Below are 19,173 nucleotides of genomic sequence, written 5' to 3'. Positions count from 1 at the left end.
CTTTAGACGTTTGAGCACTTCATACAGCTTTTTCAGATGTTCCTCCTTAGAACCAGCCGTGATGAGGATGTCATCCAGGAAACGGGTGACATGTTCGATTCCTTGTAGGATCTGGTCCATGACCGACTGACAGATTGAAGGAGCACTTGAGACACTATAGCTGAGGTGATGATACCTGTACAACCCACAGTGAGTGTTGTTTGTCAGATATTTCTCAGAAACTGTGTCCAACTGGAACTGCTGGTAGGTGTGCGAGAGATCCAATTTGCTGAATGATGTTCCTCCAGCTAGTGTAGTGAACAAGTCCCCCGTGTTTGGTAAGGGGTAAGTCTCCTCTTCCACGCTCTGGTTAATGGTGACCTTACAAGTGCCACATACCCAATGGATTTGTCACTCCTTGGAATGATGACTATTGGCGCGCCCAGTCACTCCTTTCGACTCTGGTGTTGATCTTTGTCTCCTCCAGCATATCCAACTCTTTGTCCACTGCTTGTTCAATGCGTATGGCACTGGTCTTGCCTTCTGAAAAATGGGATGAGCGTCAGCACGTGTTCTGATCTTTGCTTGGAAATCTTTGATGAAATGTGTCCCTTCCGAAAACACTACCTGATGGCGCTGTAGTACAGCTTTGACTGCCAGTCTGTGTCTGTCACAGCCCTTTCCAATGAAAAGATGTTCAACTGTATTTCCTCTTGCCAGTTATGGCCCATCAGTGCAGGTCTGTCTCCTTTAATAATTATCAACGGCAAAGTCTCTTTATTTCCTGTACTGCACTGGCACTTTAACATGCCCAAAGGGATTTTTTTCACCTGAGGAGGCAGTCAGCTGTAACTGCGTTTTCTTTGACATTCACTGTAATGCCTTTTTTCCCATTGGAATTAGTGTTAATTATATACACCCCAAACAACTCTGAATCATCGTCATTACTCTTGTCATTGCTCTCAGCAGTATCAACATGCTGTGTCTGTCCTGCTCTGCGGTTCCTACATGCATGGGTTATGTATCCAACTTCAGAACAGACATGGCATTTCTCATTTTTGAATTTGCAATCACGAGCAGAATGTTTTCCTCCACTCCTGTAGCATGGTTGCTGACCAGCATTCTTTTGCCTTTTTTTGCCTTGGATTCTTTTTCTCTCAATTGTCATTGCTGCTGTTGAATTGTCCTTTTTACACTCCTGGGAAATCTTTTAGCATTTGTATTCACTACATTTACTGATTGAGCCACTTTTGCTTTCCCTAAAATCACCAGTGGTTTTGGTTTGTAGTGAGCTAGCAACACTAGTTTCAGTTCGTCATAGGGCAACGTACTTAGTGTATCAGGTATGATCAGATTCTTTAATAATCCATCTGTTTCAGCATCAATCACAGAAACACACTGACCATTTTGTTGTCTTTAATATCATTTGTAAACATCCATAGCTTCAAACGCTCAAGATAACTTTCAAAATCGTCCCGCAATTATTTGTACTTGTCACGGCTTCTAGGTCACCAGGCTGCTCGTTATGGCGCACACCTGCGCATCATCAGACTCAACAGGACTCCATCACGTCCTTGATTACCTGCCCTATATATGTCACTCCCTTCCTTCCCCAGGCGTCATTGTTTCTGAGTCGGTTTCCTTGCTGTTTGTGTTTCTTGTTTTGTTCATTTGTTTATTAAATGATGCCTGAACTTGGTTCTCGACTCCCAGCGCTCACGTTACAGTACTAGTTCACTAGAGGTTGACTCGGCTGACGCTGGAGGATGAAGACAGAAACCACAGCAGGATGGTCTGCTCAGCACAGCTCCTGCATAAATCTGAGCACTGCGCACATATGAACATTTACAACATGAACATGAAAAATAAAATAAAACCTGAGTGGCAGTACTGCATAGGTCAATCCATTTTTATTTCACTCTTCACCTCAGGCACAGGTTTAGTTAAATACACAAAAAATTGGTCTTGAAGGTAAAGTTGTTAGGAGTAGAGCAGCTATGCTGCTTCAGGCCACTTGTCCTGCTCTTCGGTTGGTAGCCTTTTTGATTAAACCACAGCATTTTTTACAAGTTCCTTCCTTGTCAATGACAACTCCATCTATTTTAGCTAAAACATCGCTCTTTCCTTTGCTCTAATGTTAATGTTAGTGATGGGTCCTTGGCTGCAACAAGATATTGCAATTCCTTGACAGCTTCAAATTTAGCCTACTGAGGTAGGTTGGCATCTGAAGTAGCCTAGTGACTGGCAACAACTGGAGAGAGGCGCAAGTGAGCCCATGTTTTTATTTATTTTTATTAAGTGAACTATATTAGGCCTAGCTTACACTGTTGTTGTTTTAATGAAATTCTCCACACATTACATATTTGCTCCCCAAGAAACTCAGTTTTTATAACTATTCCTGTAATGCCTATTCCTGTAGACTGTTGATCCTGTCCCGAACTTGACTCTAGAACTTCACTCCCATTCCTGCCAGAATCCTGCGGGACCCGCAAGACCTGTGGGAGTCCTGTTCCCGTGTCAGCCTCTACATGTCCGACTTGCAAAGTAGCCATTCCTTCGTCGCTACTGTTATCTGAGCTAATATCCTCAGTGGTAGCTAGCTCTCCTGCCTCCAGCCGTGAAATATCAGTTGCACGGCTGCTCCATTTACAATCCACACATTTGTTCATTTGAATCCATTGTCGTATTTTTAGGTTTTATAACTTATAGAATAACTACTAATAACTGGACAGGAGAGAGAAGCTCCGTTTGTTGACTTTAGGTTCCACACTACATGACCAAAAGTATGTGGACACCAGCTCGTCTAATATTTAATTGCAAAATCATGGGCATCCGTCCTGTGCTCTTATAACAGCCTCCACTCTTCTGGAAAGGCTTTCCACTAGATGTTGGAACGTTGCTGCGGGGACTTGCTTACATTCAGCCTCAAGAGCATTAGTGAGGTTGGGCACTGATGTTGGATGATGTTGGGCAATTAGGCCTAGCTTGCAGTTGGAGTTCCAACTCATCCCAAAGGTGTTTGTTGGGGTTGAGGTCAGGGCTCTGTGCAGGCCAGTCAGGTTCTTACACACCGATCTCAACAAACTATTTCTGTATGGACCTTGCTTTGGGAACTGTGGCATGGGCTTGCTGAAACAGGAAAGGGCCTTCCCCAAACTGTTGCCACAAAGTTGGAAGCACAGAATCGTCTAGAATGTCCTTGTATGCTGTAGTGTTAAGATTTCCATTCACTGGAACTAAGGGGCCTAGCCCGAACCATGAAAACAGCCCCAGACCATTATTCCTCCTCCACCAAACTTTACAGATGGCACTATGCATTGGGGCAAGTAGCATTCACCTGGCATCTGCCAAACCCAGATTCGTCTGTCAGAGAACACGTTTCATCTACTCCAATGGTGGCGAGCTCTACACCACTCCAGCCGACGCTTGGCATTGTGCATGATCATCTTAGGCTTGTGTGTGGCTGTTTGGCCATGGAAACCCATTTCATGAAGCTCCTGACGAAGAGTTCTTGTGCTGACCTTGCTTCCAGAGGCAGTTTGGAACTTGGTAGTGAGTGTTGCAACCGAGGAGAGACAGCACTCTGCGGTTCCGTTCTGTGAGACGTTTTTGATCCGAGACATTTCCACTTCACAATAACAGCACTTACAGTTGACTGGGGCAGCTCTAGCAGGGCAGAAATTTGACGAACTGACTTGGAGGGATGGCATCCTATGACGGTGCCACGTTGAAAGTCTGTGTTCTTCAGTAAGGCCATTCTACTGCCAATGTTTGTCTATGGAGATTGCATGGTTATGTGCTTGATTTAAACACCTGTCAGCAACAGGTGTGGCTGAAATAGCCGAACCATTAATTTTAAGGTGTGTCCACATACTTTTGTATATATAGTACCAGTCAAGAGCTTGGACACACCTACTCATTCAAAGGTATTTCTTTATTTGTACTATTTTCTACATTGTAGAATAGTTTTATGTCTTCACTATTATGAAATAACACATATGGAATCATGTAGTAACCAAAAAAGTGTTAAACAAATCAAAATATATATTTTTTTATATTTGATATTCTTCAAAATAGCCACTCTTTGCCTTGATGACAGCTTTGCACACTCTTGGCATTCTCTCAACCAGCTTCATGAGGTAGTGACCTGGAATATATTTCAATTAACAGGTGTGCCTTGTTAAAAGTTAATTTGTGGAAGTTATTTCCTTCTTAATACGTTTGAGCCACTCAGTTGTGCTGTGACAAGGTAGGGGTGGTATACAGAAGATAGCCCTATTTGGTAAAAGACCAGGTCCATATTATGGCAAGAACAGCTCAAATAAGCAAAGAGAAACAACAGTCCATCATTACTTTAAGACATGAAGGTCAGTCAATCCGGAAAATTTGAAGAACTTTGAAAGTTTCTTCAAGTGCAGTCGTAAAAACCATCAAGCGCTATGATGAAACTGGCTCTCATGAAGACTGCCACAGGAAAGCAGAGTTACCTCTGCTGCAGAGGATAAGTTCATAAGAGTTAACTGCACTTCAGATTGCAGCCAAAATAAATGTTTCACAGAGTTCAAGTAACAGACACATCTCAACATCAACTGTTCAGAGGAGACTGCGTGAATCAGGCCTTCATGGTCGAATTGCTGCAAAGAAACCACTTCCAAAGGACACCAATAAGAAGAAGACTGTCCTTTGGTCTGATGAGTCCAAATTTACGATTTTTGGTTCCAACCGCCGTGTCTGTGAAACGCAGAGTAGGTGAACGGATGATCTCCGCATGTGTGGGTCCACCGTGAAGCATGGAGGAGGACTTGTGATGGTGTGGGGGTGCTTTGCTGGTAACACTGTCTGTGATTTATTTCGAATTCAAGGCACACTTAACCAGCAAGGCAACCATAGCATTCTGCAGCGATACGCCATCCCATCTGCTTTGTGCTTAGCGGGACTATCATTTGTTTTCAACAGGACATTGACCCAACACACCTCCAGGCTGTGTAAGGGGTATTCGACCAAGGAGAGTGATGGAGTGCTGCATCAGATGACCTGGCCTCCACAATCCACCGACCTCAACCCAATTGAGATGGTTTGGGATGAGTTGGACCTCAGAGTGAAGGAAACGAAGCCAACAAGTGCTCAGCATATGTGGGCAATCCTTCAAGACTGTTGGAAAAGCATTCCAGGTGAAGCTGGTTGAGAGAATACCAAGACTGTGCAAAGCTGTCATCAAGGCAAAGGGTGGCTACTTTGAAGAATCTAAAATATATTTTGATTCGTTTAACACTTTTTTTTGGATACTACATGATTCCATGTGTGTTATTTCATAGTTTTGATGTCTTCACTATTATTCTACAATGTGGAAAATAGTAAAAATAAAGGAAAAACCCTTGAATGAGTAGGTGTGTCCAAACTTTTGACTGGTACTATATATTAATCAACGTATCAACGTTAACCAATCAAGTAAGTGATAATCGTATCTAGACAGATTACCATGTTAATAGACCAATCTATTACAAGTATATTGCCTTATTGCAAACATGATGCTTTTGTTGCACATGGGGATGTGTGAAACTTACTCCTCAGCCTAAAGTGTCCCCACTTGCACTAGCAACTCGAGTACCACAGTATGAGTCATAATAAAAGTCACCTTGTCCTAGAGAGATTTACAAGGTTATCAAAAAGTCACACCAGGGTAAGCCTACACAAAACACAGCCTTTCTACACTGAGCAAAAACATAAACGCAGTGTAAAGTGTTGGTCCCATGTTTCATTAGCTGAAATAAAAGATCCCAGAAAATTTCCATATGCTTAAAAAGCGTATTTCTCTCAAATTGTGTGCACTAATTTGGTTACATCCCTGTTAGTGAGCATTTCTCCTTTGCCAAGATAATCCATCCACCTGACAGGTGTGCAACATCTAGAAGCTGATTCAACAGCATGATCATTACACAGGGGCACCTTTACTGGGGACAATAAAAGGCCACTCTAAAATGTGCAGTTTTGTCACACAACACAATGCCACAGATGTCTCAAGCTTTGAGGGAGCAGGCAATTGGCATAATGACTGCAGGAAAGTCCACCAGAGTTGTTACCAGATTATTGAATGTAAATGTCTCTACTATAAGCAGACTCAAACGTTGTTTTCGAGAATTTGGCAGTACGTCCAATTGGCCTCACAACTGTTGACCATGTGTATGGCGTCATATGGGTGAGCGGTTTTCTGATGTCAACGTTGTGAACAGAGTTACCCATGGAGGCGGTGGGGTTATGGTATGGGCAGGCATAACCTATGGACAACGAACACAATTGCATTTTATCGATGGCAATTTGAATGCACAGATATACCGTGACGAGATTCTGAGGCCCATAGTCGTGCCATTTATCCGCCCCATGTCGCAAGGATCTGTACATAATTCCTGGAAGCTAACAATGTCCAAGTTCTTCCATGGCCTGCATACTCACCAGACATGTCCCCCATTGAGCACGTTTGGGATGCTCTGGATCGACGTGTACGACAGTGTGTTCCAGTTCCCACCAATATCCAGCAACTTTGCACAACCATTGAAGAGGAGTGGGACAACATTCCACAGGCCACAATCAACAGCCTGATCAACTCTATGCAAAGGAGATGTGTCACGCTGTATTAGGCAAATGGTGGTCAAACCGGAAACTGACTGGTTTTCTGATCCATGCCCCTACCTTCTTTTAAAGGTATTTGTGACAAACAGATGCATATCTGTATTCCCAGTCATGTGAAATCCATAGATTAGGGCCTAATTCATTCATTTCAATTGACTAATTTCCTTATATGAACTCGTTAAAATCTTTGAAATTGTTTCATGTTGCGTTCATATTTTTGTTCAGTATAAACTCCACTATGGGAAAAAGAATGTTGGAAAAACGATTGGAACTATTTCCTTGTTTGACAGCTGGTGTTCTATAGCAAGGTTTTCGCGTTGCACCGACTGGTAAGACACTTCAGGAGGGTGATCACGTGTCCTAGCAAGGCAGTGCCAGGTATTGGAATATTTTTTATTCTGTACAGGTTTTCTTCTTTTCACTTAGTTGAGTAATTGTGGAGTAACTAAATGTTGTTGATCCATCCTAATTTTTCAACAATCATAGCCATTAAAACCTCTATGGGATTGGTGTCCCCCTGCACGGTCCAATTTACAGTAGCTATTACAGTGAACGAATACCATGCTATTGTTTGAGTAGAGTGCACAGTTATGAACTTAAACATGTATTAATAAAATAATTAGGCACATTTGGGAGGTATTGATACAACATTTTGAACAGAAATTCAATGGTTCATTGAATCAGTCTAAAACGTTGTGCATACACTGCTGGCATCTAGTGGCCAAAATCTAAATTGTGCCTAACCTGGAATAGTACATTATGGCCTTTCTCTTGCATTTCAAAGATGATGATTTTTAAAAATATTTTACAAGATCTAATGTCTTATATTCTCCTACATTAATTTCACATTTACACAAACTTCAAAGTGTTTCCTTTCAAATGGTATCAAGAATATGCATATCCTTGCTTCAGGTCCTGAGCTACAAGCAGTTAGATTTGGGTATGTCATTTTGGAAGAAAATTGATCCTTAAATAATGTTCATGGGGACTGTTATTCACAAAGTATTCTGCATGACAGCCTCTCTTCTCCTCCCCCCTCTCCCGACCCAGGAATGCCAAGATAATGTTTTCAATGGGGATACCTGAGATAGGCATGTGTGGGACACTTCCAAATCCCAGTTCAAACAAATCGATAATTATCAAGAGCCAGTAACCTAAATACGCTCCCCCACACGAGACCAGTCCAGGGGTGTGAGGGGAAGTAGATGGGGCCTCCTCTGGCGAAGTGCAAGACGACTCCCTGGCAAGAATTTCACCTTATTTTAATTTATGCACAACGGCACCTTTGGTTCAACACACGCAACTTGACCCTCCAAACCCTCCACATCCCCCACTTCAGCTCACCAGCAGCGAATAATGTTGGTTTTGTTGGGGGGGGGTGTAGAGGAGGGGGTACGGAATCTAGTTCAGCCTCTGACCTGGGCTCAGAAGGAAAGTGTGTGTGTGTGTGTGTGTGTGCCAAGTGCGCGTATGCATGTGTGTGTCCGTTTGGAGTATGAAGTGTGACGCTCCAGACAAGGCGGTCCATGGGGACTTGAGGAGGACACAGATCCCAGGTCCTGAAGGTTGCTGAGGGCAGGAAGAGGGGACGAGGTGTCACCCTCCTCTGATGGGGAGAGAGGAAAAGGGCATAGCGGGAGTCATCGTCACCCCCTGCCCGGTGTTTATGTAGCCCCTGCAGGATTTCCTGCTACATCATGAAATAATTAGAGGCCCAGTGTGTAGGGGCAACGCCATGGCAGGAGTCGGACCAGGGGGAGAGGTTGGGTGTTGGGGGGTATAGGAGAAGAAGACGGTGAATCTATTACTGGATCTGTAAGATCTGGTTCCTTTGCCCCAAGGCCTCTTCAATGCTCTTTGTCTTGGTGAAGCAGAGCAAATCTTTGTTTAAGCTAAGAGGACACAAATGATTTCACAATAAAATGCTGGATTAGTTCATACATATATAAAAAAAGATTATACTCTTCAAACTGTATTTACAGAACATGAGCAAACCAAGGCCATTGGTTTCTACAACATCAGGGCTCCATTACTTATGGATCTTCAGAAACCCGTCAGTCAGTCTTTCCATCCAGTGGGGAACCGAGAGGGCCTTTATGGATTTCTAAAAAAATATATATATATACAGTGGGGAGAACAAGTATTTGATACACTTCCGATTTTGCAGGTTTTCCTACTTACAAAGCATGTAGAGGTCTGTAATTTTTATCATAGGTACACTTCACATTGTCTGATTTTTAAGAAATTAATTGGCATTTTATTGCATGACATAAGTATTTGATCACCTACCAACCAGTAAGAATTCCGGCTCTCACAGACCTGTTAGTTTTTCTTTAAGAAGCACTCCTGTTCTCCACTCATTACCTGTATTAACTGCACCTGTTTGAACTCGTTACCTGTATAAAAGACACCTGTCCACACACTCAATCAAACAGACTCCAACCTCTCCACAATGGCCAAGACCAGAGAGCTGTGTAAGGACAATAAAAAAAGATAAAATTGTAGACCTGCACAAGGCTGGGATGGGCTACAGGACAATGGGCAAGCAGCTTGGTGAGAAGGCAACAACAGTTGGCGCAATTATTCGAAAACGGAAGAAGTTCAAGATGACGGTCAATCACCCTCGGTCTGGGGCTCCATGCAAGATCTCACCTCGTGGGGCATCAATGATCATGAGCAAGGTGAGGGATCAGCCCAGAACTACACGGCAGGACCTGGTCAATGACCTGAAGAGAGCTGGGACCACAGTCTCAAAGAAAACCATTAGTAACACACTACGCCATCATGGATTAAAATCCTGCAGCGCACGCAAGGTCCCCCTGCTCAAGCCAGCGCATGTCCCGTCTGAACTTTGCCAATGACCATCTGGATGATCCAGAGGAGGAATGGGAGAAGGTCATGTCGTCTGATGAGATAAAAATAAAGCTTTTTGGTCTAAACTCCACTCCCCGTATTTGGAGGAAGAAGAAGGATGAGTACAACCCCAAGAATACCATCCCAACCGTGAAGCATGGAGGTGGAAACATCATTCTTTGGGGATGCTTTTCTGCAAAGGGGACATGACCACTGCACCGTATTGAGGGGAGGATGGATGGGGCCATGTATCGCGAGATCTTGGCCAACAATCTCCTTCCCTCAGTAAGAGCATTGAAGATGCGTCGTGGCTGGGTCTTCCAGCATGACAACGACCCGAAACACACAGCCAGGGTAACTAAGGAGTGGCTCCGTAAGAAGCATCTCAAGGTCCTGGAGTGGCCTAGCCAGTCTCCAGACCTGAACCCAATAGAAAATCTTTGGAGGAAGCTGAAAGTCCGTATTGCCCAGCGACAGCCCCGTAACCTGAAGGATCTGGAGAAGGTCTGTATGGAGGAGTGGGCCAAAATCCCTGCTCTAGTGTGTGCAAACCTGGTCAAGAACTACAGGGAACATATGATCTCTGTAATTGCAAACAAAGCTTTCTGTACCAGATATTAAGTTCTGCTTTTCTGATGTATCAAATACTTATGTCATGCAATAAAATGCTAATTAATTACTTAAAAATCATACAATGTGATTTTCTGGATTTTTGTTTTAGATTCCGTCTCTCACAGTTGAAGTGTACCTATGATAAAAATGACAGACCTACATGCTTTGTAAGAAAACACTGCCGATTTTGCAGGTTATCAAATACTTGTTCTCCCCACTGTGTGTGTATGTATATATGTATATATAAAAATACGTTTTAATTGACATTTTTACAATAATTTTTATGATATTCTGATTTCATCTCTTCAGTTTGTGCTGGAAAGAGAAGGGTTAATACTGAATTGAAAAAAATATCAAATCAGGATTTTCTTTGGTGCTCTCTTGGTAGAAAAATCTAGCTAGCTCAGCCAGCCATTTTCTAGGCCTTCAGAAGTTGGACAGAAGGCCTCTGACATTCAACTGTATTAGAGCAGAATTCTGGACAGTGGAATGAACTAATCACATTTTGACTTGCAATGGGTGGGAACGTTTTTTTTTTATTTTTTTAAGTGACATGTCTCGGCCTAGACTACTGAGCGAGCAAGAGAAACAAGTCAGTGGTGCAAGCAGTAGTTTCCCCATGCTAACGCTAGTAACATTAGCCAGCTTGTGTTGTAGTAGTGTGACAGTGGCTGCAGCAGCTGTTATCAACTTCAAGGTGGATGTTGTTGCTAATTTGTTAGCATCACACTTTTAAAGATTAACTTTCAAATGTATTTTAAACTTTGTTTACAAATGATCATCATCTGGTGAGTGGCACTGTTTTTTGTTGCAGCTCACTTGCTGTTAGCTATCTCTTTGAAAATAATGACTGTGAACCATTTTTGCATTTAACTTTATATCACGGGTTAGTGTGATGAAAGTGAAAATATATTTACAATGGGAAGTAATAGCTGGTTTGTTAATTTAATTTAGGAAATTAAATGGTTGTGCTTTTGTATATGATTTCATGGGGCCTGCTGGAGTTAATGGGAGGCTTATTCTTTTACATTATTTGATGCTGTGTGTGCAGTGGCGATGTTAGCATGTAAATCTTGGTGGGGCAAAAAAATTCTAAAGTGGGATGCATGCCAGAAAAGCCACGACACAAGCCAACACGACACTAAACAATACATTAATTGCACTATAACGGTGACAAATGCTGCCCACAAACTGTTAGTGCCTACACATAAAGCTGTCCCAACGAGCTTTCTTTTGAGCACCATTGAGTGAATCCTTACCACAGCTACACTTGGCTATCAGCAGAGCCTTGTCTGGCAGCAAAACAGTTCATTCAGACTAATTTGCTGCCTTTTAAGAACATAGCTGATATGGCTGACTTGCTTAAACAAATGTTTTTTTTAATGACAATTGAGATGTACAAACTATGGCATAACGGGATGACAAGTGGATAAGAGGCAATCCGTAATTTCGATTAAGACATTAATGAGCGAGCTAGGACGGACATAACGTTAGTCAATATAACTATTTGTTTAGCACTTTTGAAATGTACAGTGACAGAATTCAAAACATGGGCCAATTCCGAGTTGGATGACCGTTGAAAACGTATTTTCCCAGTCAGAGCTTGTTTATTCCGGACTACCCAGTTGTCTTGAACTCACTGAAGTAAAGTCAAGTTTTTGCAGTTCCGAGTTCAGATGTTTTTTTTGTGTGGCACAAATCATGCTTCATTGACAGCATGGCCAATGTTTAATGTTTTGTCACGACTCCTACAGAAGGTGGCTCCCCTTCCCGTTCGGGTGGTGCTCGGCGGTCGTCGTCACCAGGCCTACTAGCTACCACTGATTTTTTTCCTCCCCCTCCTTGTCTGTTTATTGGTTACACCTGTTGTTAATTAGGTTATTAGTTGGGCTTTATTAGCCAGCCGGCCCGCCTGCTCTTTGTGCGGGATTGTTCTATGTGTACTTGTCGTGCCCGTATGTATGTCACTGCTGTTTCGTGTACGTGAGCTGTTTTTTGGGATACCGTTTAGTTCCCCTGTGGTTTGGGGTGTTTGTGTGAGTGGCATCTGCTTTTTCACCTGGTCAGTGTATTAAAGACGTGCCTACTCTGAACTCTCTGTCTCCTGCGTCTGACTCCTTCCTCCACCCCGGACATTATATGTTTATAATTTTAAACTTGGAAAAGAGCCCCTTAATTCCAGATTTGGGACCACACAGCCACTGTCACTGATTCCTTCCAAACCACTAATTGAATTTGCGATTTCCAACTTGTTTGTGTAATGTTTATGTCCAATGGCCGATGAGCACCGATACATTTTATCTATAATTTCTCTTCATATGACAAGGATTTAAAAGGATTTGACAGTAGATTGTCGATTTGATTCTTGATGATGACTGCTAGCTAAAATTGTGAAAGTATAACGTTGACATGACCAGTCCAATCAGAGCTACAGAAACGTCCTCTCACTGTCAACTGCGTTTATTTTCAGCAAACTTAACATGTGTAAATATTTGTATGAACATAACAAGATTCAACAGCTGAGACATAAACTGAACCAGTTCCACAGACATGTGACTAACAGAAATGGAATAATGTGTCCCTGAACAAAGGGGGGGTCAAAATCAAAAGTAACAGTCAGTATCTGGTGTGGCCACCAGCTGCATTAAGTACTGCAGTGCATCTCTTTCTCATGGACTGCCACAGCTTTGCCAGTTCCTGCTGTGAGATGTTACCCCACTCTTCCACCAAGGCACCTGCAAGTTCCCAGACATTTCTGGGGGGAATGATCCTAGCCCTCATCCTCCGATCCAACAGGTCCCAGACATGCTCAATGGGATTGAGATCCAGGCTCTTCGTTGGGCATGGCAGAACACTGACATTCCTGTCTTGTAGGAAATCACGCACAGAACGAGCAGTATGGCTGGTGGCATTGTCATGCTGGAGGGTCATGTCAGGATGAGCCTGCAGGAAGGGTACCACATGAAGGAGGAGGATGTCTCCCCTGTAACGCGTTGAGGTTGCCTGCAATGACAACACGCTCAGTCCGATGATGCTGTAACACACCGCCCCAGACCACGACGGACCCTCCACCTCCAAATCGATCCCGCTCCAGAGTACAGGCCTTGGTGTAACACACATTCCTTTGATGATAAACGCGAATCCGGCAATTACCCCTGGCGAGACATAACCACGATTCGTCAGTGAAGAGCCCTTTTTTCCAATCCTGTCTGGTGGGTTTGTGCCCATAGGCGACGTTGTTGCCGGTGATGTCTGGTGAGGACCTGCCTTACAACAGGCCTACAAGCCCTCAGTCCAGCCTCTCTCAGCCTACTGCGGACAGTCTGAGCACTGACGGAGGGATTGTGCGTTCCTGGTGTAACTCGGGCAGTTGTTGTTGCCATCCTGTACCTGTCCCACAGGTGTGGTGTTCAGATGTACCGATCCTGTGCAGGTGTTGTTACACGTGGTCTGCCACTGCGAGGACGATCAGCTGTCCGTCCTGTCTCCCTGTAGCGCTGTCTTAGGCGTCTCACAGTGCGGACATGGCAATTTGTTGCCCTGGCCACATCTGAAGTCCTCATGCCTCCTTGTAGCACGCCTAAGACACGTTCACACATATGAGTAGGGACCCTGGGCATCTTTCTTTTGGTGTTTTTCAGAGTCAGTAGAAAGGTAGAAAGGTCTCTAACTGTGACCTTAATTGCCTACCGTCTGTAAGCTGTTCGTATCTTAACGACCGTTCCACAGATGCATGTTCATTAATTGTTTATGGTTCATTGAACAAGCATGGGAAACAGTGTTCAAACCCTTTACAATGAAGATCTGTGAAGCTATTTGGATTTTTTACTAATTATCTTTGAAAGACAGGGACGTTTCTTTTTTGCTGAGTTTATAACTTGATTTGATGTCATTTTATCTCTGGCCAATGACCTTGAGCCTTCTTGGATGGGCACTTATAATGTAACACACGAAGGGCTAGAATTTTCAAGGTCTCCTCTTACACTTGGCAGTTTTTTAAATGTAATTTTATTTCACCTTTATTTAACCAGGTAGGCCAGTTGAGAACAAGTTCTCATTTACAACTGTGACCTGGTCAAGATAAAGCAAAGCAGTGCGACACAAACAACAACACAGAATTACAAATGGGATAAACAAACGTACAGTCAATAACACAATAGAAAAATCTATATGCAGTGTGTGCAAATGTAGTAAGATTAGGGAGGTAAGGCAATAAATAGGCCATAGTGGTGAAATAATTACAATTTAGCAATTATACCCTGGAGTGATAGATGTGCAGAAGACGAATGTGCTCGGGCGCAAAGGAGCAAAAAAAAGAAATAACAATATGGGGATGAGGTAGTTTGGTGGGCTATTTACAGATGGGCTGTGTACAGGTGCAATGATCGGTAAGCTGCTCTGATAGCTGATGTTTAAAGTTAGTGAGGGAGATATAAGACTCCAGCCTCAGTGATTTTTGCAATTCTTTCCAGTCATTGGCAGCAGAGAACTGGAAGGAAAGGTGGCCAAAAGATGAGTTGACTTTGGGGATGACCAGGGAAATGTTTTAGTTTAGTTTATTAATTCAACCATTTAAAAAAACAAGCACATGTAAAACTTAAAAGCCATATATGCACATGAATAAAATCATAGAGGATAACACACAATAATGTCTGGGACTTATTTCCATTGTGGTCTTGAGACAAGATGGCTAGACAAGATGGAACACAGTATGGCAGTGAAATAATAAAACAAAAACATAGAAGAAGAACATCTATCTCATCATTCCAGTTACATCATAAGGGTTATTCATATGGGCACAGAAGACATCAAACATATTTTTACTTTATGTTTAAAGCTGCCCAGAGAGGACGTTGTTTTTATAGACAGAGGCAACTCATTCCATTCTGAGGCTCCAGTATACAAGAAAGTACCTTTCCCAGCATTACTCCTGAACCTGTATAAGCACACGTCAGCAACACCTGATCTGGTGCTGTGATTGTGTGCATCCCTAACACTTAGATATCTGGTCGCAGGACCATAAATACTCCTGTAAACCAAACCTAGTCTAATCTGGGACACGCTAGCCTCAACAGGCAGCCAGTTTAGTTCCTGAAAGCAGCTCCTGCCTATGTGAGTACGTGGACTCACCTTCAATACTACCCTGATCAGCTTATTCTGGGCTATCTGGAGCTTCCCCTTCATAAGTTTAGATAAGCCCCCAAACCAGGAAGTACTAGCATTGTCAAAATGGCATTGAATGAGGGCAGTAGCTAGCACTTTCATGGAGTCCTTATCAAGCAGCTTGGACTTTCTAGCCAAAAACTTAGTCCTGGCATTAACCTTCCCTAGCACCTTATTGGTTGGCCATGCTCATACCTCCCAAGCTTCCATCAAGGATACATCCCAAGTAGCTAACAGAGGTTTTAGTAGTCAGCACCTCACCCCATAACTCCACTCTGATTTCAGACGACCTACACAATTTAGGTCTGGATTCAAAAATAATTGCTTCAGTTTTCCCTAAGTGCAGAGATAGCTTATTATCTCCAAGCCATTTGCTAATGGGACACTGTAACGCGCTCCAGCAGGTATATCTCTCTGGTCACCCCAAAACCAATTCTTCCTTTGGCCTCCTCTCCTTCCAGTTCTCTGCTGCCAATGACTGGAACGAACTACAAAAATCTCTGAAACTGGAAACACTTATCTTCCTCACTAGCTTTAAGCACCAGCTGTCAGAGCAGCTCACATATTACTGCACCTGTACATAGCCCATCTATAATTTAGCCCAAACAACTACCTCTTTCCCTACTGTATTTATTTATTTATTTAGCTCCTTTGCACCCCGTTATGTATATCTCTACCTTGTACATTCTTCCACTGCAAATCAACCATTCCAGTGTTTTACTTGCTATATTGTATTTACTTCGCCACCATGGCCTTTTTGGCCTTTACCTCCCTTATCTCTTGCTCACATTATATATATATACTTATTTTTTACTGTATTGTTGACTGTATGTTTGTTTTACTCCATGTGTAACTCTGTGTTGTTGTTTGTGTTACACTGCTTTGCTTTATCTTGGCCAGGTCGCAATTGTAATTGAGAACTTGTTAGCAACTTGCCTACCTGGTTAAATAAATGTGAAATAAATATAATAATAATAATAATGTTAGTGAGCTCTGTGCTAAGTATGCTCTCCAACATAGTTTTACTTTTGCGAGACACCAGAAGTGTGGAGTCATCCGCATAAAGAAAAAGACGGCAAGAACAAGCATCTTTCATATAGTTAATATACAATAAAAACAGCAGAGACCCAAGCATGCTCACCTGCGGAACGCCACAACTCATTGGTTTTGCCTGAGACAGTGAACCATTGACCTCTACTATTTGCTCCCTACCTGCTGGAGCGCATGCTACGGGTGGGTGCTGCTATGGTGACCAGTGAGCTGAGATAAGGCGGGGCTTTACCTAGCAAAGACTTATAGATGACCTGTAGCCAGTGAGTATGAAACGAGATGAGAGCATACAGGTCGCAGTGGTGGGTAGTATATGGGGCTTTGGTGACAGAACGGATGGCACTGTGATAGACTACATCGAATTTGCTGAGTAGAGTGTTGGAGGCTATTTTGTAAATGACATCTCCGAAGTCAAGGATCTGTAGGATAGTCAGTTTTACGAGGGTATGTTTGGCAGCATGAGTGAAGGATGCTTTGTTGCAGTGACGTAGTCCCCATGAGTGACAGAACACTGAGCCAATCACGGCGCAACACTCCCTATATCCTGCTGGCTTGCCCCACCACAGAAAGCACTGAGCCCGGCTGAAACACCTACATTTTGGAGCTGCCTCACTCAAGAAAATGTTGTATAGCTTAATTAACTCTTTATTAACTTTTTAAAATTTTATTTTACCTTTATTTAACTAGGCAAGTCAGTTAAGAACAAATTCTTATTTTCAATGACAGCCTAGGAACAGTGGGTTAACTGCCTGTTCAGGGGCAGAACGACAGATTTGTACCTTGTCAGCTCGGGGGTTTGAACTTGCAACCTTCCGGTTACTAGTCCAACTCTCTAACCACTAGGCTACCCTGCCGCCCCATATATATTATTTTTACATTGTTTGCAAACTGATATGTGACAGGTGTTAATGCCAAAATAACATGCTAAACAGGCAAGCCCCCAAAAATATGTGGGGCACCCTGAATGATGGGTCGCCCCTGTGTGTGTGACTGCTGTCACCGGTCTATCAGCCCTGTCTATGTGTTTGACCAAAACTGTCTCTCCTTCAGCGCCATGGAGTGCACATGTATTATGGTCACTGTCCTTTCAGCACCTGTCACCTTTGATATGACACTGTTGTTGTCGCTATTGCTGACAGTTTCTATTGGTTAAGGTACCATAGGTTGTGTACACAGTGTGTGGTTTGATTTTGCTACACTCGTTATGTTGTGTGTCACATGCCGGTTCTGTCTGTGTGTGCGGCAGCCCGAAGTGCGGCCAGGCCTGTTTGATTCAGTCATAATGTCATCAAAAAGCATTGCTCCTCCATCACTAGAAGGAGAATCGTCCAAAAACTGAAGTTATAATGTCGGACGCATTAGGTGATGCTATGTTTTTTGTTATTTTCTTGGATTTTGAGTTTGATACAACGTATTGGAAGATTTGTGGTCCCTCTGAAGGCCTAGGTCCTATATTCCCAGTTCTCCACTGCCATAGTGTATGATCAGACATCCCTGGCTGAACTCTACCATTTATCCCCTGGTCAGGAGCACTGAGGAAGGGTGCAGGGTCAGAAGGTCAGGCAGCTTTGGTGAAAGGACACGTGTAAAAGATCATACCTGTCAGTAGAGGCCCAACTCAGTGGAGCAGGATAGGAATGACTGCCAGTCAGCTATGTTTGGTTACAGAGCAGCTCAAGTGTTTTCTGAAGGCTCGATCTGACGTATCTATTTCAAAGTATTTTAGTAAGTCAGGTTTTAGTTGTACTTACAGTATATGCATGTAATTTTTTTATGCACCAATAAATTGTAACTACACACATCGGATGATGTCATGTTCTTAGTGTGTGTGTGTCCGGCCCGTCACGTCGTCGATTTACTTCTCCCCATACAGCCGCACTGAGGTTAGGAGTTACACCCCCCTCCACTCCATGTTTCTCCTCTGGGGCAGCTGGGACAGGTGTCAGTGGTGCCTGCATTCCCTCTCGCCTTTGTTGTCATAGCTGGAATAATTGTGCAGATTACTGTCATCGGCCTGCTTCATGCCTGCTTCATGCCTGCCTTCCTCTCAAAGCTCGCCTTTACACCCTTTTCACTTGTCGTGTTTACACCTTGGAGTAGGAGGGGGTGTAGAGGGGAAGGGTGTGTGTGTGTGTGTGTGTGTGTGTGTGTGTGTGTGTGTGTGTGTGTGTGTGCGTGTGTGTGTGTGTGTGTGTGTGTGTGTAAGCCGTCTATTTATTATGGTCATGGTTCTTTCCTCTTACATCCCTACAGAAACATCCAGAATAAAGGAAGCACATAAACAAGACTTGAGATTTGTGTGAATGTATTGTGAGGGCTGATGATGCTGGTTAGTTGGTGTTTACCTTCTTCACCTGCCACAACACAAATGGCATACTTGTGGTTTCTGACACCATGCCAACTATGTGGTGTGCAAGGATGTACTGTATAGTGTGAGGGAGAATCGTTTCGCTTTGCATTCCAATATGTATTTTCTTCACTGTCGAAGAAGTAAATAATGTGTGCCCTATAGGGTGCTCAAGGGTGGGTTTCAGGTTTCACAAGTCACAAGTACATCTCTCTCTTGTTTGTGTGTGTGTGCTTGCACATGCACTTTGTAAATGTGTTTTAGTGTCTTAGGAAGGATATGCCTGCGTGCATTTGGATAGGTGTGAATGAGACCTATGTTCTGAAATGTTCTGAAACGCACCCTCTCTCTCTCTGCGAATGGCAGACGCACCCTCTCTCTCTCTGCGAATGGCAGACGCACCCTCTCTCTCTCTGCGAATGGCAGACGCACCCTCTCTCTCTCTGCGAATGGCAGACGCACCCTCTCTCTCTCTGCGAATGGCAGACGCACCCTCTCTCTCTCTCTGCGAATGGCAGACGCACCCTCTCTCTCTCTCTGCG

Source organism: Oncorhynchus nerka, linkage group LG20, assembly GCF_034236695.1.
Source record: "Oncorhynchus nerka isolate Pitt River linkage group LG20, Oner_Uvic_2.0, whole genome shotgun sequence".
In the NCBI taxonomy this organism is placed as follows: Eukaryota; Metazoa; Chordata; class Actinopteri; order Salmoniformes; family Salmonidae; genus Oncorhynchus; species Oncorhynchus nerka.
Note: the sequence above shows the minus strand (reverse complement) of the source record.